We start from the raw sequence: 26,514 nt of genomic DNA on the forward strand, positions 1-26,514 counted from the left end.
TTCACCAGGGGATTTTTTGCCTCTATTGCCCTTTCTATCTGTATTATATATATGCATATGTGTACATATATATATATATGTGACAGGCACACAGCACCACCATATGCTGTAAGGCTCATGTACTGTTCAGGTGTTGGCATTCCGTGTTCCACTAGCTGTTGTGTGTACAATGTTTGAGGGATGCCTATGTAGGAGACACACATTGGGCCACCTATACATTACAATTTACAGGTGGTCATGTTTGTGTGCCATCCATTTTACTGTGTGTGCAAGTGGAGAGGTGTCAGTCCATAGGGGCCTACACTGTCAGAGTATGTGCTATAGGTTCCCTCTTTGCCAAGGCGTAGGCATATTGGGCACACCTCCGTCTGCCTACTGGGGCTGGCACAGTGTGTTCATGGTCTGAATCCCTCTGTGCTGTTAATGGCCTTGGCAATTGTGGTGGGCTATGAGGGCCTTCACCATTTTGTCCCTGCTGCAGCTGCTTCCGCAGGATCATATTATGTAGCATGGCACATACTATGACGATGTGGGCACATGTGCCTGGAGAGTACTGCAAGGCTCCACCAGATGTATCCCAGCACCGAAACCATGATTTCAGCATCCCGAACACATGCTCTATGATGATTCTGGTTTGTGCGTGTGCCTCATTATGGCATTCTTGCATGGGTGTGTGTGCATTTCTGATGGGAGTCATCATCCATGGCTCCAGTGCATAGCCAGCATCCCCCACAAGATGGCCATGTGGGATGTCCCCCCTGACAAATACCTGATACAGCTGTGAGGCATGCCAGATATGGGAGTCATGGTAGCTTCCAGGGCTGCCAGCACACACATCCATGATAATGCCCTGGGCATTGCACATGACCTGGCAGTTGATGGAGTGGAATCCCTTGTGGTTTATGTAGCGCCTAACATGCTCACCGGGTGGTGACTTGATTTGTATGTGCGTGCAGTCTATCGCACCCAGTACCTCCGGGTAGTGTGCCACATGGTGGAAGTGGTGCATATTGCTGGCCAACTCCTCCTGAGTTCGGGGGAAGTATATCTGCTCATTGGCATGTGGTAACATGGCATCCAGGAACTGGTGTAGTACCCTGGATGCTGATGCCTGTGAGATACCCATTATATCTCCAGTTGGCCTTTGAAAGGTACCTGTGGCCAGTATTCGCAGGCTTACATATACCTTCGTGTCCACTGGGATGGGTTCCCCTTTGTTGTTTCTGGTTCTCAGGCGTGGCTGGCACAGCTCCACTATTTGCTATAAGATGTCCCTGTCCACCCTGTAACGTTCTACTATCTCCAGGTCATGTAGCCCCTGGTAGGTTACCCTTGGTCTGAGCACTCTCCTTCTCCTCCGAGGCCTGCGGTGGTTGTCGGCATCATCCTCCACAACGCCGTCAGTCTCTAACACATGCTGATGAATCACAGCTATGGCAGCTCCCAACATGTACATTTTAAAAGTTCCCCGTGTGTTTACACCTATGGTGCAGTGTTTGGGAATACACAGGTGTGTGTTGGGTGCTTTCACACTTTATACTATTGTGCTGTGAACACCGATGATGTCATAGGGTGTGTATGTACGATCATAGCTACAGGGTATCTTATGTGTTTTACTGCCGGAACTACTATTGTGGTGCCTTTGGTGTTGAATTACATTTGCCTGCCGTGGATTACCTCTTGACCTTCCCTTTACATTTCCGCACATTGCACCTACCATTTTCTGGCATGCATCCTGCAGCCTACTTTCATTCGTACTTTCCTGGACCTGGCATATCTTGCGTTATGTGTGCTACTGCCAGTCTGCTGTCGGTTTGCTTTGCTCTGCTGTGTCAGGTCTCCCATCTTTGCAATCCAATACCTCCCCTCCTTCCTTTGCATTCCAATGCCTCCCCTATCCTGTTTTACAGGTTTCTGCAAGCAGACTTGTCAGCTGCCGTCGATTGGCCATCTTGGGTTGATTGGTGTTGATTGCTCATTAGTACTCCAATTACCCTACTTCAGCATTTCCTTCTTTTCTTCCCCTGACCTTCCTGTTTGTGCTATTGTTTGTGGCGCGTGCGTCCGATTACTGGGTTTCGGTCACGTTTTCATCCCCGTGCACATGCGCTTTTGGGCACCATGTGTGCTCTCAGCCAAACGATTCTATACCTTCCTCCCCACCTCTGTCCTGCAGCTTTGCTTAGCAACGGACAAGCCAGATTTGCATTACTCCAATGTGCTTACTGCTACGGTGGCACACCCCTCTGCTGATGTCATGTATCTCCTCTGAGCCACTCCTCAGTGTTATACCACTGCGCCGTATGGTACAACCTTCATCCGGTGGGACATTTGTGATTCAGTGTTATCTGCCTCATTTGCATGGCATTGACTACTAATTCATAGTTACCGCGCCGAACACTATCGCAGGCCCTTAGCAACCCTTGCACCTTGGTTGTGGTGTTCCATGCCTACCATTGTGTATTATGCATTAAACCTGATTTCTATTACGTTGCGATTTTATGACATTTTTATATTATTTCTTTATGTTACAGCTTCCGCACACATGCCCTGCGGTTGTGCTGTGCGTTACTGTGGACATGACATTAAATGTTGTTATTTATGTGTTGTGCATCTTTTCTTATGCCATTGGCTGTGTATTTCGCCATTGGCATATGTTAACGTTGTGATACCAGGGTCTGGCCCTCTTCCATAGCTCCGATGTTCTGTTTGGGAAAATGTAAATCGTGTTTTTTGGTTTACATTTCCGTGGGCTTACGCTACGCCTGCACCACTTCATGAATCACTATATGCCTTCATTTGCATGGTGCGACACTGCACATGGGGTGATTAGCATACCTAAGCCGGGGGCTGTGCAGTTCTGGCGTACGCCGGTAGTGCACGTGGAATTGGATCGTACCTGAATCGCTCGACGGCCATATTTGGCATTATGCCGCCTATGCTATGCCTGCGCCTGGCGCAAGCTTCATGAATCCCGGGGAATGTTTTCCTTATCATCAATAGTCCACTCTATCATCTCTATGGCTCATCGTTGGCCTCTCATTTCTTGTAGTTTTTGTGGACTACAACATCCTTCTACAACTGGGGGGGTCATCCTCCCCCTATGCCTGGTCTAACCTCATTGGAACAGGTAAAAACAATCTCGATCACTACAGCTGACACGTATAAAACTTTAATAGAAAAATAATTTAAAAAAAAAGTAAAAGATAAGCAGTTTCATGGCTGGAGGCCACTTCTTCAGACCGTAAATAAATAATTATGGTCTGAAGAAGTGGTCTGAAGGAGATTACCTTTTACTTTTTGTTTTTTTATTGTTTTTCTGTTAAAGTGTTATACATGTCAATTGTGGTGGTAGAGTTTGGTTTTACCTGTTGGATTGTATTTTGTGTTAACACGACCTTCAAACATTTGGTATACTTCTGTTTGCTGCTCTAACCCCATTGTACAAATGTTTCCATGTCCTGAGGATTTTATATTGTCATTTTTTCCAGTCCTGGGACCAGTGCACATACCAGAATTCTCACTGTTTGGTTACCAGACCATTCTTCTGAGCTCCAGTGTGAGTCTTATTATTTTGATATAAAAAGCAATCATCATACATGGATTCTTATTTGATGTTTGTTGCAGTATACCAGGCATTATATTCCTAGCCTTCTAACAACAAAGTGTATGTGGCATTTAGAAGTAAGTTTATTAAATACCAGTGTGTGATAAAATAATTTTATGTTCATAGAAATTCTAACTTTAACTGCTCTATTTATAGTTTTCCTCTCCTTTGGACTTTTGTACCTCATAATGCATGTTTTCCTAGATTTACCATCAGGAAATCTGTGGATACTCATTCCTAAATTTTGTTTGCACTGATCAGTACATTAAAATGGTAATTAATGGAAGATTTGTATGATACAGTTTTTTGTTACTGGTCAGTCTGACACACCAACACCAATTCCATACAGGTATGGAACAAATATATGCCATATACAAAGGAAGCTCAATAACAGAACCTTCTTGAATACCAATCAAAACTGACATCATTTTTTCTTACTAGCATTCTTTAAACAGGTGATGAAAATGGGCACTAATACCATACTCCACATCATCAAATGACACAATTTGTTCTCATTTATGGTTTAATTATTTTGTACACCACTTGGTAAGTGACGCAATTCCATTCACTTACTATATTATGTTTGTCTCAAATGTCAAAATTAAATCCCTTAGGTAATACAAGTTGTAAGAAGGAAAGGTGGACCGTGACAGAAATGAAGCAACGTAGGCAAGTCTATAAGAAGTAGCAGGTGAACATGGACTTCTCAAAGAAAATGTCTGTATACATAGGGCAGGATTTAGGAAGCCTCCATGTAAGAGTTATAACTCTTACACGGAGGCTGCAGTTAAACGGTGTGATGTCAGCATGTCATGCATATGCATGAGGTGCATGGGGCATGCTGAATCACACTGTAACTCTTACACGGTCTGTGTAAGAGAGTAGGGGGCGTGTCCGTAGGCTAAGCCCTGCATGCGGACACGCCCCCGGAAGTGTAGAATGGCTGAAAGTAAACAGCCACGAGAGAGGCCATGGAAATGTAAATAAACACACTACACAACACACTCCCCCACAGACCATCAGTGTACAAAGTGAACAGATGCTATAAAATGAAAATAAAAACTGTTTAATTTTTTTTAAAACCCGTGCTACTGTGTGCGCTCGTGTGCGCGGGTGTGCTACTAGTGCAATTGCAGTTAGCAGGCAGTGGAGAAGGATATGAGAACTAAATATGCAAAGTAAGCCAAGAAGAAATAGCTTACCGGTAGAGTTGCCGGCTTAAGAGTAGGCAGGCAGCGTTCGAGCCCACACAACAACTTTTTTTTTTTTTTGTAAATAAGCACTAAAAAGGCCCCTGACAGTATTGTACAAATGTAAAAGTATACCCTTATGTAAAATGGAATGAAATGGAGAATATATTTTGAAGTAACACAATAATATAAATATTTAGAAATGCACTGATAGCTAAGCTGCAGTGAGACAGGGTGCTTGTAGCTGAGTAGTGTTTAAAAAGCTGCAAATTGCTTGCCCGTAGCTAAGCACTGGTTTAACAGGCTCAAACTGTGTGCAACTAGCTGTGCTCAGCTTAACATGTGTGTCACCAGCCAATTAAGGTTTATCCGAGTGCACACCGTTTGCGCGCCGCTCCCACAAGCTAACTAACAGTGCGCATGCGTTAGCTCTGCGCAAATGATCGCAGACCTGGTTTTAAGTGCTTAAAAGTGCCTTTATGGCACTTTGATTGACAGGTCCTGTACTCATTTTGAAAACCTGGAAAGAAAAATAATTTCCCACTGCCAGTCTCGAACGCAGGACCTTGGTAACATTAGTCTGTATGACCTACCACTAAGCCATGACTGCCATACAAGAACATAGTGCTAAAATAAATATAACATGTGATAGTAGGAATCAATATAATGGCAATATAGGAAGTGTACTACCCAAAGCATTTCAGGTAGAGTTTTAATGGCTGAATTACTGGATTCCCACACTAGTTCAGTGTTAACAGAAACAGCCCTGCTAATTGTTAGCTAGTACATAATAATGTAAGGTAATGTACATATATGAAGGTATGTATATGTACACATACATACATATAAATATATATTAATACATATGAAATATAGTCGTAGGTGTCAGTATCCATACACACTCACTACAGGAAACAGTGAAGATAAATGCAGCAGCCAGAATCTGCAACACAGCCTGAATCTTGTGAGACCTACTAACCCCTTTACTGCTGAAAGGTGCCTCCAGGACTTTGATTGATAGACCCATACTCAATTTGAAAGCAAAATACAAGCATACTAGTAGGCCCTACCACAAGACCATTGTAACAGTAGTCTGTATGACCCACTAGCAAGACATGACTCTCATACAGGAATATAGTGCTAAATAAGTGGAACATGTAATAGTAGGAATGAAGATAAAGGCAATATAGTATGTGTACTACCCAAAGCATGTCAGGCAGACATTCACTGTCCCAATTACTGGATTCCCATACTAGTGTAGTGTTAACAGAAACAGCCCTGCAAATTGTTAGCTTGTACCCAATATTGTCAGCTAATGTACATATATGAAAGTATGTATATGTACACATATGTATATATAGCAATACATATGAAATATAGTCGTAGGCGTCAGTATGCATACACACTCACTAGAGGGAACAGGTGGGAGAAATGCAGCAACCTGAATTCACAACACAGCATGAAGCATGGGAGATGTACTAACCTTCACACTCACAGAACATTTTCCAACAGCATACCAGCATGGTCCACGCCCTTACAATCTGAAAGGGCAACGCCTATCTCACATACCCTTTTATAGCACTGTCCAGAAATCACAGTGAGACATGCAATCAGTACACAACTGGCTGTATGCAATTAGCCAATGCTGCCTTACAATTGGTGCAGAGGCCATCACATGGACCTATGCAGATACCTACAAAAGCATGCAGTACCCACACTACACACATGCAATACAGTCATTGCATAAACCTAATGAGAAAAAGAGAGAGAGAGAGAGACAGAGAAAGAAATAAAGAAATATACAGACAGCCAGCAGCAAAACCAGCAGCAGCAGCAGCAGCAAACAGCAAGCAGCAAGCAGCACCACTGACACAGCAACAGCTGCCACAAACACAGGTAATGCAAAGTAGCAGGTTAATACTGTGTTTACTGTGACACCTCCAAAAGTATCATAGTTCACTATCTATAGGTATGTCCATGAGATAGGTTGTGTGTACATAGTCCTGAAATATATACATATGTAATATTGCTGTACATGTTGCTCATACTTAAAACTTCCATAGCTTAGAACACAAGGCCAGTTGTGCATATGATGCAGTAGTTACCAGGGTCAGTAGAGGTTACTCCTCATTGGTGTGGGACCACTGTGTTCATATGGCACTGTTCAGGTACATATCCTGTAGTATGGCCAGGGATTAATATCAGACTGTCATGTGGTGCTATGTCCTCCAGGGGTGAACATAGCACACATCCAGGGATACCATTTCGTAACAGTGATGCTATGTGTTCTGCAATGTTGAGGGTGGCCCTCACCTGGACATGTGAGAGGATAGGGAGGTCACAGTCATCTGTGATAAGTAATACCGCATGTGTAGGAGAATGGGGGGGGGTACCTGCACCTAAACTGTCTGCAACAATGTTGCCAATATCTGTGCATTTGGTGAATGTGAAGCATCTTAACACTGATGACCACAGATGCCTTTAGGCAATAGACCATATACCTATAGACCAGAGAGGAGGACCTAGACCGTTAAAATTAGAAGAAGCAGAGTTAATTTGGCAGGTGAGACTGTATGCTTACAGATATCCTGGATTAAACGATACTTGTTCAATTGCTAGTATTTTGAAATTAAAAAACCTTATAAGATGACATTATAACTACATATGTATTTATTGTTAATATTTTTTTCATTTTTTTCATTTTTTTCATTTTTTCTCACTTTTTGTATTTATAGGATTTGATTAAGTTAATTTTTAGTTATATTAAACTTAGGTCTCTATGTTATTTAGTGTTTTAAATATCTTAGTTTATAGCACTGTTTCTAATTTTTACTTGATGTTGTTTGATGCAGGCTGTTCTCCAGATACTTTAACTATTTAATTAACTAATTTAGCTGATTGAATAATTGTGACATTATATTAATGTAGTTGAAACTTGTTGTGTCATTTCCTTTGAAGAAGGCAAGCACTGGGCTTGTCGAAAAGCGCTTTGGATATTTGTTAGTAAAGATTGGATTTTATTCCTGGTGGTCGCTGTTTTACGTTTGTTTTTGTTTTAATATCTGTGCATTTGGTGAATGTGAAGCATCTTAACACTGATGACCACAGATGCGTTGCCTTCATGTGAATCTGCCCTGTGCTGCAGTAGCCTCCTGCTATTGTTATACAATGTACCTGTATCTGTAGTCCACTGGAAAGGATAAATAAGTGGTGTGCATATGTTCTGGGATAGATATGTGTGTGCACAGTACATGCAGTATGTGGGATGTCTGTGGTAAGCATATGCAAAGGGGCCAGAAGTGTGTGTTGTGGCTTCCACTGGCCCAATGGGCTGCATGGATAGCATCACAGTCATAACTAGAGAATAACTGTGTAATTACATGCATACATAGCAAGGTAGTGTACTGTGCTTGTGGTGTTGTTGGGATATGTATATCCAGGCTGAGTAATGTGTGTCATTACCATGGCCATGTGGTTGACAAATAACAGACTGCTATCATGTTTGTTCCCCAGGTCCCCAATTATGTCTTCTGTACTCAATGGCCTAACACCTATGTGGTACTTTGCCACCAATGTGGGGGTGTGGGAATCTGCGTTGAATATTGATACTCCCCCTCCTTTGTTCAAGTGTTGGGGCCGACAGGAATGGTAGCAGCTATAACTTGGTAGTGCTGGTGTGCTCCTGGGAAACCTGAAACAGGTTTATGTTACTGCACAGATATTGATGTCCATAATGCTAAGTAGGGTTTTGAGTGTATGTATCCTGAGGTCTAGACTTCTGGTGTTGAGTAGCATCACTCTTACTTCCTCATCCTTTGTGATACAAATGGATGTGTGTTTGCCTTATGACCCTTGCCTAATACAGGCACTATGGGTGTAGGCAAGCTCATCAGTTCAAAGGTGTAATGTGCATCAGGTACTGTGGTACCCTGATTGCCACATCAAACATGTTCCCCATACGGAAATGCACACACAGACACATCCCACATCCACACACTTGCCACATCCAGGCTTCAAAACACTATCTAGGTATATTCTGGTACATGTGCATGTTACAGTAGCATGTAACACTATACTGAGTACTGGCAGTTGTCTGTTGTCATGTTGTTTGTACAGAGTAAAAGAATTGTTCATTTATCCTACATCGTTTTGTGGACATTACTTGAAGAAGTGTTACCTTACATGTGTTATTGGTACCACCACCTTCTCTTTTGTAGTTTTGTTTGTATAGGGTGCTGTCAACATCACTGCTTGTTAAGGGTAATGTGCACCCTGCAGTGCATAGCCCCATTTGGCAAAAGCCACATCCCACCCCCATCATTGTGCACACACACTTTCTATTTGCAAGATTCAAATCCATGCCTAACTGTGTTATGACAGTAGAAGCAGACACATTAGCAGAGTGTGCTATTTGCATTAGTGTGAGCAATCCTTTCTAATGCTGTACTTAGAGGGTGCTGACATCAACTGTGTGTAGGAGGAGGGATGTGCACCCTGTAGTGTGTTCTCCCAGTTGGCAAAAGGCACTTATCCCTCCCAGCATAATGCACACACATAAACCCCACTCATACTAACACACATACATTCCCATTGCAGGATTCAAACCCCTACCTAACTATGTTATGACATTGGAGAAAGATGCATTAGCAGAGCGCTATACGAATTACTAGAGGACTTTATTTCAGGTAATATAGTTATAGAGTCCTGACATCATCAGTGTTTCAAAAGGGGGATCTGCATCCTGTACTGTACTGTCACAGTTGCTAATAGGGGCATTTCCCACACACACATCGATGTGTTCGAGGTTTGCATATGTGGGGGATCCAGTACTCCAGTGTGATTAGTATATGGTTCGATTGCAACAATGAGGGATATACTTCCAGTGGTGAGCATTTTGTACTCATGTTTGTGATGATCAGGGCTAGTATATCTGCCCCTCTTGTGGGAAGGTTGATTAACTGTTCCATAGCTAAAGAATGTCTGATCTATGGGAACCCTAGAGCTTGGGTATTGTGGCTTGTGTAATGTTCACAGTCTATGTTTGGGTAGCTGACGTCACCCAGTATGATGGTGTTTGCAGAGAAATCTATACTCTCCTGTGTGAGCATGAAGGCTGTGTGGGAGTCCTGCATTTGAGAGGGTGCTGTAAGAGCTCCTCTGTGTCTCTTTCCATGTGGTCCAGGGAGGTACGTCTCAGGTTGTTTGCACCAGCATGGACAATGACTGCCTCATAGTTGTACTTGCTGTGGAGTGACCTGTGTTATGTGGCACATTCTATCACTCGACAGGTAGCTAAATGTGACCCTCACCTTGCTCAGTCTGGAGGGCGGGATGTCAGTCAGCAGCTCATGTCAAGCATGTTCACACCCCTCATAAATGATGTGGAAACCTTCAAAGGCCCCGGGCCTGTTGAAAATATGGACCAGACTGCAGATACCTGTATAAAGGCATTCTATGGACACATTCAGGAATGCATGGATCATGACACCACATATGAAAGCATGACCCAATCCTCCAAAGGCAAATGTCCTGTGTGCCGGACACCAGCCATAAACAAACTATACAATAGAAGGATGAAGCCACTACATGATACAACAAACTCCCAAAATGTGTAGGCATCACTGATGAGTATTGGAAGACAACTACAGGCACCCATACGATTGTCTAAGGCCATCTTTGAGAGAAGATTCCACAAGCCACTGAGGATAATCACAAGGCTTTCTGTAGTTATGTTAGGAACGTGGGTGGTACTACCCAGATAGGCTCAGAGGTAATCCAAGATGTCACACGAAATACAAAACACACAGACATTGCCATCATCCTAGTGGACAGGTTCACTGCTGCCTTCTCCCGCGCACCACACCAAAAGGGCAAATATGTCTCGCAGCAGAGTGCTGCCCCCCCTGACATCACAGATGCTCAGGTAAGAGATGCCCTTCCCAAAGCAATAAGCACTGCATCAATGGGACCAGACAGTGTCCCAGGCTGTGTCCTACATGAACCACAAGAAGAGCTACACCCAGACATAACACTACTGTTCAATCCCAGCCTTACTACACGATATGTGGCCAAAGAGTGGCGTACAGCAACAGTGGTCCCTCTACATTCAGGTGGTGCCTTAACGGATCCTGGACACTATTCGCCCCATATGTCTGACTAGCTTGGTCTGCAAAGCTATGGCAAGGATCATCATGAACCTCACATATATAGATATTGGGGACCTACAGACATGTCACCATACACAGTTTGGCTTTGTTAATGGCAGATCCTGCCTCTCAAACCTGTTTGATTTCTTTGAAACAGTCACCAAGGCCACTGTCAAGGGGAAGGAGGTCTACACAGCCTACCTGGACCTTGCATAAGCCTTTGATACAATACCCCACTTGTGCATTCCAGGGAAGTTCACCAGTGTACATATTAACCCCTATGTCACTATGGATAATGCACAGTGGCTTAAGGGCAGAACACACATGGTTAGAATTGCTGGAGCCATGTCAGCCTCCAACCAGGTACAACTGGTGTCCCACAAGGCTCAGCCCTGGGAGCTGTCATGTTCATTATATATTTATCATAGGTACAGGCCAACATGGAGGTACTGTGGCTGAGCAAGTCACAGATGACTGCAAACCGGACGCCATTATCAACTCTCCAGCTAACACACGCATCCTCCAAAAGGGCCTCTTGCAAACACACGACTTGTGCCACAGCCATGGCCTCAAGGTGAATGACAAAAAGCATATAGTCATCCCCTTTGTCAAACACAAAGTGACCACAACGTACCACATATGTGTTAATCCATTAAGTGCAGACGAAGGAATTATGGACCTTGGGGTACACAGGTTGATAGCATTCTACCATTTGACAACAACATGGACAAAGTGGTTAGGAAAACATTTTATATGGGCCACATCATCATGATGGGATCCACATGTAGATCAGGGGAGGACATTGTGCCCCTTTACTCATCCCTCATCATGCCCATAATTGACTATGATGAACCTGTCAGCATGCACCTTACCAGACACCTGCAGCAACTGGAAAGACCACATATGTACCTCGACAAGAGGATCAAAGGGCTCAAACAGATGCCACATACTGACTGGTTAAAGAAACAGCAGCTGTACTCAGTGGCATACTGCCTCTTCATAGGCAATCTGTGCCTGACATGTAAAGCCATGTCAAACCCTCACTTAATGGCCATGCTGCACCTCAGAATATCCAGATCCCATCAGGATACACGCTGGAAAGACCTGAACCTCAGGAGTGATATACATAGGACACGCTGGAGGGGCACATTCATAACTCAGAGGTTCCCTTCATTCTGGAATATTATCCCAATAGAGGTTAGGCAGAGTGACTCAGTGACTATCTTCAGGAGTGATATTGATGACTGGATGTGACATTATAGGGTTACCCTGGGTATCACTTATGTGTCACTGTGAGACAGAGGCACAGTATACTAATCTTGGAAAAGGGCATAGCAAGACAAATTTACAATGCATGTTGAAAGCCACACACATTCTGGCTAGGTGGATACATGCCCTGGGCAGACATCCCTGTATGAACCTATGGACCTATGTATCTTGTTCACCATTGGCCCTATGTGCTGTTAATCACCAATGCAATATCGATACTATGGTAGCATGTGCAAAGGTCAGTTGTCAGTCACCTCTATGGTACAGTTGTGGAATATGTGTGTCATGTAGTAATGTCACAGCTGCCGCATGTACACAGTCAATCCTATCCCCTACCCATGGATGTACAACACATGTATGAGATGGAAACACATGGCCAAACTGTGGACTAAGCACTCTGAACCCAGTACTGGCATAACCTGTCGGGTGGCATGAAATACTACAGTGACAGCAATACCGATCTGATGTGGACTTACACTGACAGCAATACAAGCATGGAAACACACCGGGCCATTTGTGGAGCCAAAGGATAGCATCCTGCATGACTGGCAGACATCTCTGTAGCTGGCACACAGGCATACGTTAGGCCTGCACACAGCACGCATAACACATAGCACACAAATCCTGTGTGCCAAACAAGCACAGTCTGTACAGCTATACAACACTACTGCTGCAGTTGTGTTAGGTACTTTTATTGTCCAGTACAGTGAGGACATGCTCACCAGGCTGGACAGGGAGTAGGTCACAGTGATATGCTCATGGGGCACTGTGGTCCACCACATAACACAAGTATACAGGTCAGTCAGATGCATGGACACATATGACTCAGTCATTGTCCATGCCACCACAGCTGATGTGGGATGTCCCTCACTGGGATAAATGATAGGGAACATGGAAGGGATCACTGAGCAAGTGACACAGGCTGGTAGAACCCTGACCTTGGTTGGCATCAGACCCTCACCAGGGATTCTGACATATTACTGAATGTTAATGAATTACTGTAGCTACAACACCCCAGCTGAACGGTTCTTAGCATGCGGTCACTGCATTGTTATGGAATAATGTCTTACCACTCCCACAACAGGTGATAACATGCAGCACCTGTTCATCAACAACAGGTAGACTATATGCCCCAGACCAGGTGTGTATCCCTCACTACTAGGCTGATAGCATCTACATCTCACACTGAATATACACATCCCACATGCAGCACCTGCACAGAAGACCACAGTCATGATGTTACCCTGTGCAAATACCATGTATTCACATGTGGCAGGCATTACACATGGTAACTATTGAAGGTCACAGGTACATATGTGTTTTTGGCACACACATACATCATGTGTGCATTGCCATAACTGGTTTAATCAATGTCATGCATTATTGTGAGGGACAACCTGCACACATGGGCATTCTGTGTGGGCAAAACACATGCGGCATGTCTGTAATCAAAAGCCATAAATAATTGTGATATCATTTAGAAAGGGGTATGTGCATCCTGTAGTGTGTTTTCCCAGTTGCCAAAAGGGATATTTCAGTCATACACACTTACTCCCCCTTCACACACACTTGCCATTTGCTGGATTCAAACCCCTACCTAACTATGTTATGACACTAGAGACGGACGCATTAGCAGAGTGCTCTATTCGCATTACTGAGAGATTTCCTTTCCCCTGATATACTTATAGGGTGCTGACATCATCAGAGTTTAAAAAGTGGAATGGGCATCCTGTGGTTTGTTTTCCCAGTTGCCAAAAGGGATGTTCTTTTCATACACATATACACACACACTTACCCCCCTTCACACACACTTGCTGGATTCAAACCCCTACCTAACTATGTTATGACACTAGAGACGGATGCATTAGCGGAGTGTGCTACTCGCATTACTGGGAGATTTCTTTTCCCCTGATATACTTATAGGGTGCTGACATCATCAGAGTTTAGAAAGTGGAATGAGCATCCTGTGGTGTGTTTTCCCAGTTGCCAAAAGGGATGCTCCTGTCATACACACTTACACATCCCCCTTCATACACACTTGCTGAATTCAAACCCCTATCTAACTATGTTATGACATTAGAGACAGACGCATTAGCAGAATGCACTATTTGCATTACTGGGAGATTCCTTTTCTCCTGATATACTTATAGGGTGCTGACATCATCAGAGTTTAGAAAGTGGAATGAGCATCCTGTGCTGTGTTTTCCCAGTTGCCAAAAGGGATGTTTCTTTCATACACACTTATCCCCCTTCACACACTTGCCAGATTCAAATCCCTACCTAATTATGGTTATGACACTAAAGACTGACATATTAACAGAGCGCGCTATTCGCATTACTGGGAGATTCATTTTCTCCTGATATACTTATAGGGTGCTGACATGATCAGTGTCTAGAAAGGGGAATGAGCATCCTCTGGTGTGTTTTCACTGTTGCTAGGAGTACCATTTGGACTAAGTGTGTGAGCGTGCCCAGTTCAGCCTTCCCATGGCATGTTGTGTGAAAGATGTCTCATTTATCTAAGTGTGTGAGCATGCCCAGTGTGGGCTTTCCATATGTTGAACTCTGCAGCCCATCACATTTGTGGATGAGTGTGACCTTCAACAAATACCTCCAGTTTATGGTTGTGTGTTCTGTGCCATGTTGTGTAGTTACTGTCCAAATGCTTTTTGTGTGAACACAACAGGGAGTATACTGTGCCTGCAGGTTTTGCATGGGATACTTTGCACACAATTGTCAACATCCGTTCATACTGACCTAACACTGTAGTACTGTATAGTGTAGTGGTTCAGTACTTTCACTGTGGTGGTCAGTATCCTGGGCTTTAGTCCTATCACTGCTTTACATTTCCATAGTGTGCACAACAGCCTGGTTAGGGTCCAGTTGTGCACATCTGCACAAAGGCGGTGCCTCTACGGACCCTGGTAATTACTGCCCCATAAGCTTAACAAGTCTAGTCTGCAAAGCTATGGAGAGGATCATAATTGAGCTCATAAACAAAGATATAGGGGACATGCAGACATTGTACCCGTCCCAGTTTGGCTTGGTCAAGGGCAGATCATGCCTTTTGTACTTGGTTGACATCTTCAAAACGATCACTTAGGCCATTGTTGAGGGAAAGGCAGTCCATACAGCCTACCTTGGCCTTGCAAACACTTTCAACACAATACCCCACTCAGGTATTGTAGAAAACCCTACCAACTGAAATGTAAACCCATATGTCACAAGATGGGTTGCAAACTGGCTTAAGGACGGGACACACAGGGTTAGAGTTGCTGGCACTATGTTAGACTCCAGGCTGGTCACAAGTGGTGTCACACAGGGCTCAGTCCTTGGCCCCCTATTGTTTGTCATGTACTTCTCAGACGTACAGGCCAACATGGGAGGACTTTGGCTGACAAAGTTTGCAGATGACTGCACACTGGGCGCCATAGTGGACAGTGCATCAGACACGGATATCCTTCAGAAGGGACTCACGGCAACTAATAGCTGGTGCCAGAGCCATGGCCTGAAGTCAAATTGCACAACATGTGTAGACATACCCTTCGGGAAAAGCAAGGTAACCCCAAGCTACCATATAGGTGGCAATCCTCTAAGCACAGAGGAGGTTATCAATGACCTGGGGACACAGGTTGACAGTCGCCGTTCTTCTGACACTCACATTGCTAAAGTGGCTAGAAAGACCTTCTACATTGCCCACCTGATCAGGGAGGGATTCACATCCAGATCTAGTGGGTCATTGTTCCTCTGTACTCTTCACTTATCAGACCAGTGATCGAGTACAATGCCCTATTCTGGATGTATCTCACCCGACATCTGCAGCAATTGGAGAGACCCTGAATGTCCCCCACCAAAAGGATAAAGGAACTCCAACATCTGTCATATGCTGCCAGATTGAAGACACTCCCGCTCTATTCAGTCACGCACAAACTGCTTAGAGGTGACATGTGCCTGACATGCAAGGCCATGTCCAAACAGGTATTAATGGACATGCTCCACCTCAAAGTCGGCAGATCCACCTGAACCACTAGTGCAAGTGACGTACACCTTAGCATGGATGTACGTTGGACATGTTGGAGGGATGGATTTATCACTCGGAGACTCCCTATGCTGTGGAATACAATCCCGGTCCATGTGAGGTAGAGCACCTTGCTGGCTCTGTTCAAGTGGTATCTTGACCTGTGGATGGGAGATCATAGGTTTACCCCGGGGATCGTCACTGTGTTACTGCTGGAGACAGGCACGACAAAATAATGGGCACAGTACTGTTTCCATATAAGGGGTGGTGTACGCCAACAAACTCTGGGCTAGGCTTATACCTGCCTTAGGGAAGATAGCCTAGTATAAACCTATGTACCTATGAACCTATCTGACCATGTTGCATTATGTTCATATGTGAACTACTTACAACAGCCTCATCCAACATCAGTAGTGTATTCCACAACATGGGTGTACATTGGCAAACACTACCGATGTGCCCTAGGCCATTTCTAATGCTAGTCGGAGAGTGTGTTTGTCCGTCAACACATTGTAAGTGTATTTTGCCATGACATATGTCTTGTTCAGTATACTGTGCCTCTGTCTACCTGTGACATAACATGGATACCCAGGGTAAACCTACCATCTCCCATCCACTCATTAGTATCCCTGTTGAGGGGAATCAACGAGTGACTGTATGGATAACCTGTACTGGTAGTTTACTCATGCGTGGGGGTGGCTCCTGTGTTATGGATAATGCAGTACAACTTGTCCTATGTATGTCAGTGCTGGGGTTCAGGTCCCTCATGTGCATAGCTCCCTGCCATTCAGATTGTACAAGGTGCAGCATGTGCATTGATTCCAGCTTGGACATGGCTTTCTACATCAGGCACAGCTTGCATCTGGGTGGACAGCATGGCAGTGTGTGGAGCTGCACTCTGTTTAATCAGGTGACACATTACATGTGTTCCAGCTCTTTCATACTCCTGGTGAGGTACTGTTGTGGACTTTACAGTTGCTGGATGTGTCTGCTGAGGTACACCCCACAGGGGCTGTTGTGGTCATTTCTAATGCTGTTGAAGGATAACTGCAGAACCACAATGACCTCCCCTTAGCTAGATGTCAGAAAGCATGGACCATGCAATCACAAATAAAAACAAGACCCTCTCCACAAAGGGAAAGTGGCCTGTCTGGTGGACCCCAGCCATAAACAAACTGTATAACAGATGAGGGATACTAATGCAAGACAGAGCTACAGCTCCAAAAGGGAAGACAGCTGTGATCAGCACTAGTAGAAAGCTACATTATCTCATAAAGACACGCAAGGTCAACTTGGGGACATACATCACCAAAGACAATGAAGGTAACCGCACTGCTTTCTTCAGTTATGTCAGACACCTGGTTGGGAACCCTCAGATATGCTCAGAGTTGGTACACAACAACATATACTCCAGTGACCTGACAGATATTGGCAACATTCCGGCAGACAGCTTCAGTGCAATTTACCCCCTCCCTCACCCCCAAAAGAAGATAGTTATCACAGCTGTATGTAACCTCACTGTCATCTTGTATGTCCATGTGAGAGCCGCACTCAGCAAAGACAGGTACACAGCATCAATGGGACCTGATGGTATCCCCGGTTGCATGCTATGTGAACTCCAGAAGGAGCTGGACCCGTATATACAAATGCTATTTAACCTTAGCCTTGCTACAGGATATGTACCTGAACACTGGCGTACGGCAACAGTGGTCCCACTCCACAGAGGAGATGCCTCCACAGACCATGGCAACTACCACCACACAAGCTTAACCAGCCTTGTCTGCAAAGCTATGGGAAGAGTCATTATGGAGCTCTTACACAGAGACATTGCTGACCTACAGACCCTTGATCCCACCCAGTTCAGCTTTGTACAGGGCAGATCCTGCCTTTTGCACCTAGTTGACTACTATGAAACTGTCAGTAGGGCCATTGATGAGGGCTACGCAGTACACACAGCCTACCTGCACTTGGCTAAGGCCTGTGACACAATACCCCACTCAGGCATCATTGACAAGCTCAACAGCTGAAATATAACACCATATGTCACAGGATAGGTTGCAAAAATGGCTAAGAAACAGAACCCATTAAGTCGACATTGCAGGTGCCTTGTCAGATTCAAAGCCAGTCACAGGTGGTGTCCCACAAGGATGTGTCCTGGGACCCCTCTTAATTGGTATTTACTTTTCAGATGTGAAAGCAAACATAGGAGGGTTGTGGCTGACAAAGTTTGCAGATGACTGCAACCTAGGCACCATAGTGAATACATCAGCCGGCACACACATCCTACAGAATGCCATCACAAAGACGGATAGCTGGTGCCAGACTCATGGCCTGAAACTGAATGCAACTGATGTGTAGTCATCCCCTTTGGGAGGAACAAAGTACCCACAGATCAATACAGAGACAACCCACTGAGCACAGAAAACAAATCAGACACCTGGGGACACGCATAGATAGTGACATCTCGTTTGACACCCATGTTGACAAAGTGGTTAGAAAGACTTTCTATCTTGCCCACCTTATCATGGAGGGTTTTCCATCCAGATCAAAGGAGGTCATTGTACCACTATACTTCTCCCTTATCAGGCCCATGATTGAATACAAAGCCCCATTTGGTATGTACCTCATCCAGCACTTGCAACAGCTGGAGAGACCCCAAAAGTACCTTACCATGAAGATCAGGGGTCTATAACACATGGCATATGCTTCCAGAATAAAGGAAATCCAGCTTTATTCAGTGTCATACCGCATACTTACAGGTGACCTATGCCTGACATACACGACCATGTCCAATCAGGATTTGGTGGACATGCTCCACTGCAAGCAATCCAAATCCACCAGAACCATGGGAGCTAAAGATTTGAACCTCAGCACATACATGTATAGGACATGCTTGAGGGACAGAGTCATAACTCAGAGGCATATCACACTCTGGCCGAGTATCCCAGTTCATGTTAGACAGAGTCCCTCACTGACTCTCTTCAAGAGACATCTGGACAACTGCATGTGAGACAGAGGCACAGACTAGACAGAGGCACAGTCACATTATTCAAATATGTAAGGGGGTCATAATGTGTCACTACTAAGTCAGAGGCACAATATTCAGAATCTATTCTGTACACTTATTACCACTATAAGGGGTGGCAATAGCCACATCACTATGGCTAGGCTTATACATGCACTAGGGCAGATAGCCTAGTAGTAAACTATGAAACTATGAAACTATGGTGTATGTGTAGGTATTGTCAGTCAAGCACTATAATGTGGTTTGGGGGGCTTGATATCTCCCTGTATTCCAACATTGTTTTGTCTATTCCTTCTAGCATGTCTAGGGATCAGTTGCTAGTGTCCTCTCCTGCTCAGCTGGTGAACCTGGGAATATTGAGGCAATGTTACAATTGCCTCATGTACACTGACAACCCTCTCCTTCTCCCATAAAACACAAATACATGTGAGAGATGCAACTATATAGCCAAAGTGGAGGCTGAGCTCTCTCAACATAGGACTAGCAAGACCAGGGAGAAGGTGAAGGTAACTACACACACCACAAACCCAGTCTCACATAGCACTATCACAACTTAAAATCATACACATAGACACACAAAGACATACTCGGAGGCTCTGATCAGAATTCTACCAAAACAGCAGAGGCCACCACAGCAGACACCCACACAACTGCCTCCACAGGGCACAACACATGCAACACATAGACCACAGAGTCAGTGTGCCAAACATTCACAGCCCTTAAGGCCAAACACAATGCCAGACACAGTTGTCATAGGTGACTCCATAGTCCGACACACTGACGTCCCGCTCACCAGATCGAGTATGGAGGAGGTCACAGTAAGCTGACTATCGGGCACTGGAATCCAACACATAATGCAAGCACTCAGGTCACTCCACTGCAAGTACAAGTCTGACTCAGTCATTATCCATGCTGGTGTGAACGACCTGAGATGTACCTCCCTGGACTACATGATAAGAGACATAGAGGATCTCTCTGATTATGTAGGCCAGGCAGGTATGACCCTGACCTTGAGCAGTATCCTACCTTCACCAAGTATGATGCCACATAAACAGAGGCAAGATGATCAGCTGTAATAATTGGCTTAAACTATGGTGTCATTCAAAGGGGTCCAATGTCTGTCTGCCTGGGATGACATGCTGGACAGGCCACGCTGATTTGCAAGGGACGGCTTGCACCTGTCACCCCTGGGCTTCCGGATTTTGGCTGAGGCTCTTGCCACCCCCATTGTGCCTTTTTTATGCAAGAATCAGATTCTACACCTACCACCCTAGAACACAGAAAAGGAAAAACACTACGGGTAATGCTGCTCAATGCCAGAAGTCTCAACCTCAAGCTGCACACACTCGATGCCCTTCTCAGTATGGAGAACATTGATGTCTGTGCTGTGACTGAAACCTGGTTCATGGCTTCTGACAGCACCCTGGCACTATCAGGTGTTACCTCATATCATGCGTTCTGGCCCCAAAATCCGGACAACACCAAGAAAGGAGGGTGGGTGTCCATATTCATCAAGGACACCCTCACCTCAAGGTTGGTGGCAACACACGATGCATCGGAGACCATCCAGGTGCAAGTGACCGTAGGCAAGACTGCTCTGCAGTTTGTAGCATGTTACATGCCACCCTCTCAAACTCAGGTACCTCACACAGCTGTCCTGAAAACACTGGAGGGGATAAATATATCTCCAAACACCATCATACTGGGTGATTCCAACTATCCAAATATAGACTGGGATCACTACTCAAGCCCGAACACTGTAACCCAAAGGTTCCTAGAGTTCATACACTCAAATGCCATGGAACAACTAGTCACCATCCCCACAAGAGGAGACAACATACTAGAACTCATCATTACGAATATGGGGTCACAATGTTCAACACCAGAAGTATACCCATCATTGGTGAGATCAGATCATGAACTAATCTCAGTGGGAGTCCACATCCCACCCCCACCCCAGATAGGAAAGACAACAGTGAAGACCTTCTCAAAAGCTGACTTCACACTTCTAAAGACTGGTGTGGTCTCTTTCAAGGCCCCCAAGCCAGCGGACACCATTACCCAAGCCGCTGTATCACTTACAAATGCCTTCTACCAGCACCTCCAGGACTGCATAGATCAGGCAATCCCAAACAAAACAAAGACTCTTTGTACCACAGGCAAGCATCCAGTCTGGTGGACCCCAGCCATAAACAAGCTCTACAACAAAAGGAAGGAGCTACTACAAGATAGAGCGTAATCCGTAGAAGGGAAGACACCCCTGCTCATTATGAGTAAAACACTGAGTTCCCCCATAAAATCATCCAAGGCAAATTTTGAGAGTAAACCCACTCAGGACTCAAGGGACAATCATGAGGCCTTTTTTACCTATGTTTGACACCTGAGAGGGAACTCCCAGATATGCTCAGGATTAGTTCGAAATGATGTGAATATCACTGAACCTACAGACATTGCCAACATACTGGCTGACAGGTTCAGTGCAGATTTCTCCCCCCCAACTGGAGGGGTATCTATACCAGAGGACTGTAGCCCCCCAAACATCTCAAATGCTGGGGTGAGAACTGCTCTATCCAAGGCGAAAAACAATTTATCCATGGGACCAGATGGTGTCCCCGGTTGTGTGCTCCATGAACTCAATGAGGAATTAAACCCACAGTTAGGGCAGCTGTTTAATCTTAGCCTCACCTCAGGATATGTGCCCAAGGAGTGGCATACAGCAATGGTGGACCCACTTCACATAGGAGGTGCCTCCACCAACCCTGGAAACTACCATCCCATCAGCTTGACAAGCCTGGTCTGCTAAGCTATGGAGAGGGTCATAATGGGAATCATAAATGAAGACATGGGGGACTTGCAGACGTTGGATCCAACCCAGTTTGGCTTTGTCAAGGGCAGGTCATGCCTTTTAAACTTGGTTGACTTTTTCAAGACAGTCACCAAGGCCATTGACGAGGGCAAGGCAGTCCACACAGCCTACCTTGACCTGGCAAAGGCTTTCGACACAATACCCCACTCGGGTATCATTGAAAACATCACCAGCTTAAATGTGAACCCATACATCACAGGATGGGTTGCAAACTGGCTAAGTGACAGAACACACAGGGTCAAAGTTGCTGATGCCATGTCACACTCCAAAACTGTCACAAGTGGTGTCCCACAGGGCTCAGTCCTGGGCCCACTTTTGTTCGGCATCTACTTTTCAGAAGTACAAGCAAACACAGGAGGATTATGGCTGACAAAGTTTGAAGATGACTGCAAACTGGGAACCATAGTTGGAAACCCATCTGACACAGACATCCTTCAGAAGGGTCTCATAGACACGGATAACTGGTGCCAGAGCCATGGCCTTACGTTAAACGCTAAACAATGCATAGTCATACCCTTCGTGAACAACAGGGTTACCCCTAGTTCCCATCTAGGTGGCAATCCTCTAAGCACAGAAGAGGTTATCAGGGACCTGGGCACCCAGGTTGACGGTAATATTTCATTTGACACTCACGTTGCCAGAGTAGGCCTGGGGCAGTTCCTGCTATTAGGACAGTGGTCTGCAGCAAGCTATATAGTAGTAGTCAGTTTTAGCCATTGGTATTTGACCATGGCTAATCCATGTAGCTTCTTGTTGTGGTACCAACATGGGTGTGTGGTTAGCCATGCCATTTATTGCTAGTCACCCTCATTTTGTAGGTAAGTAAAAACAAGGAGACGCTGTTGCCCAAAGGTCTGCTCCAAAACCAAATCCAAATGAACTAAAAGACAAATTGGAATCGGACCACCACAATAAATGGATAAAACAAGATTTTTCTTTATTCGGACAAGCGCTTTCGCGTGTAAAAAACACGCTTCTTCAGATCCTTTACACAAACAGTTTGGATGGCAATGCTTATATACTCTTGGTAAGTAACATCTCTCAAATAGGGAGTGATCAAGCAATTAAGCAATTAAGCAATCTATCTGTAGGCAAAAGCATCTGTTCTCAATAATCAACAAACATTAAAACAATTGAAGCATAGATCCAGAACAAGAAACAAAAGCAAAAGCAAAAAACACAGCAAGCAAAGAAACAGATCCAGAGTCACTATAATGTAAAGCTGTTGATTCTGTTTCAATAAATCTCAATCGAGATCTAATCTAGAAAGCATTTAAAATGTATAAGAATATACAAACAGTGTAAAAATGTATGTGAATGAATTAGCGTGGTGCACGCTTCTTAATAATTCACTCAAACCTATCCTAAAAACTCTAAGAATCTCATTATCAACCAAGAAGTTGATGGAGAAACACTAAAAGCGTCTCCATCTATGCATATACTAGGAACACAAAACAATCTGTTCCAACATCAAGATGGCATCAACAGAATCATAAGCCAAAACCTCCCAAACAATATCATACCAAACTGTTGTGAATGGGTGTATAGAATAAATATACAACCCATATAATTAAATGTAAACTATAAACATCAATGTGTTATAAAAAATGTTAAAAAATATATATTGAAAAATGTTGGGAACAAGGCGTTAGTATGTGTAGTAGTGATCTAGTTCTCATGTCATGACTGCTCTCTTTTTCTGTCCAATGCCTCAAGTTTTCAACACTGAAATAAGGTCATTATTAGGTCATGAGGACGAAATATTTTGACCCAAAAAGAGGGCGTCTGTTAGACGTCTATTATATATACATCATACTTAGATCAAAAAATAATAAAGGTGAAGCCAATGATTACTAATAAAAGACTTGCTGCCATATAGAGTAGCAAGACTAATGAGTAAATGGATGTCTACATAAAAATCATGTGGAAGCTAGTATAAACTTGTTAAGGCTCCCTATCAAAATCATGAAGAACATATCACAACAAATCATAATGTGTTCTTGCATATATCAAATATTACAAATATTAAAAATATTAAAAATTAAAAATATTAAAACACTTTGGCTGGAAAACAATTCGTCTGACACTAGCCAACACTCGTGAAGCTGATGAGATATATGGAAAAATGAAACGCAAATAAATGTGTGTCAAAGGAAGTACATGAAAGGATGTCATAATCCATGGCGAAGCCGTCTGGAATGTCTTCAAAAATAACTAAATCATGAGCATCCGAAGATACAAAGTATAAATTCATCAGAACTGAAGATAAACAAGTGAGACCTCCTAATGTGTATAAAAATATGTCTTAGAGGCCTGTCATCAAAGAGGATTAATGTATGAAAGGCATGTGCATGTTGATGTCAAATCTAGTTATCCAAAACTGACTTGGGTGATGAACAACCATAGTAATCATCCAAGCTAGCTATTGGGTAATATTCGCTGAATCTATCTAAGGTGACTACACGCATCATTGTTAAATCTGATGATAGGTCACTATTCAATGTGACTTCAAAAAGTCAAAAATCTAACCATATGCCTATCAAAAGCGCCAAAAATGGCTAGGTTGTAAATGTAAAGCTTGAGCGAGTAATGAAGAGGTTGTATATACTGTGCTGTAAGAGTATGTACTGTGCTACAAATAATATAACATGAAACAAAGCATAAATATGAATGTGTCGAATTGGTGAAATATGCAAAAATATGTGCACAAAATATACATATGTGAAGCTTGCTAGGGTCCAAGCACCTAAACACTGACAGGTAGAGAATCTCTGAACCTAAGTCTCTATCAAAAGGATAACTTATTCATCCTGTTGTACTTTTAAAAGAGTTTCATATACGGAAGTACAAAAAGTAATTGCTGAGGTGAACATGGCTGTTTATGAATTACAATTAGTAAATGATTTGAGCTTAGAACTGTTCAATTATTTGAGTGTTCCTTGTCCGAGAATACCTCAAATTTATGGTATTCCGAAAATACATAAAGATGTTGTCAATCCACCCCTGAGACCTATCGTCTCAGGTGGTGGATGGATAACAGAACCTATTTCAAAATATCTTCAAAATGTGTTGGGGCAATATATACGAATTTGTAATACTGTATTAAAGGATACAAGTGATTTTTTGAATAGTCTTTATGCATGTCAATTGGATTGTAATGTAGATGAATATATCATGGTCACTCTAGATATTACCTTATTGTTCACAGTTATACCTAATGTTTATGGAATTAATGCAATACGGAATTTTTTGAACAGAGAAGCGAGAATGTATGGAAGGGAAATTGAAACCATATGTGCTCTTTTGGAGGTGGTTTTAACACATAATGTCTTCATTTTTGATGGGAAGTTGTTCTTGCAACTTACTGTTGTTGCAATGGGCACACCAGTTGCAAACACCTATGCCAATTTGGTGTTATATGAATGGGGGGAAGAAGTGATATTAAACAAAAACAGTCATCTTAATGAAAGAGTGGTATTTTATAAAAGATTTGTGGACGATTGTTTTTTATTATGGAAAGGCTCCCATTCAGAGTTAGAAAGTTATATACAATATCTAAATGAGTTGACTGACTTTCTAAAATTTAAAATGGAGGCATCCTATCATAGTATTAACTTTTTGGATGTAACTCTGTTTAAGAATAATAACAAATTTGAGTCAAAAGTGTATAGAAAGGAAGTTGATGGGTCGAGATATATAAGTAAAGACAGCATGCATGCCCCCCATATATTTAGAGGAGTTCTGAAAGCGCAGTTCATTAGATTAAGTAAGCTAAATACAGATTAAACTACATTTAGTGAAGAGGTTGAAATTATGGCCCAAGAGTTTGAGAAGAGTGGTTATTCGAAACAGCTTATTAATAAAGTAATTGAGGAAGTGAAGGGGGAGAGGCAGACCAAATTTAAACCAGTTTTACTGGGAGGTATGACAGTGTATAGAGATAGCCCATGTAAGGATGTGAAGTCAGTTAGATATTTAACGACTTATAATTTGAATACACGTAGTGTGAGCACTATAATAGAGAAGAACTGGCCAATTTTACTTGCTATGCCTGAAGTAAGGTCAATTGTGGGGGATAAACCTAGCTTTGGATTTAGAAGTGCTGAAACATTAAAGCGGAAATTATTTTATAAAGATTTCCGAATAAAAACTAGGATTGTAGATAGGGTAATGCACCCAAGGAAATGCTATAACTGCTCTTGTTGTAATGATTTATATGAAGGAGAGAATATTTTTAAGCACCCCACTAATGGTGAAGTTTTCACATTAATGACAATGACAGCTTGTAATGAGGAAAGGGTGGTTTATTTGGCTACGTGCACACTATGTGCATCTTTCTACATGGGCAAAACCATTAGAAAGTTAAAAGAGAATAGCTGAACATAAATCAGAG

This window comes from Protopterus annectens, chromosome 10.part0, assembly GCF_019279795.1.
Source record: "Protopterus annectens isolate FY-2018-M chromosome 10.part0, PAN1.0, whole genome shotgun sequence".
In the NCBI taxonomy this organism is placed as follows: domain Eukaryota; kingdom Metazoa; phylum Chordata; order Ceratodontiformes; family Protopteridae; genus Protopterus; species Protopterus annectens.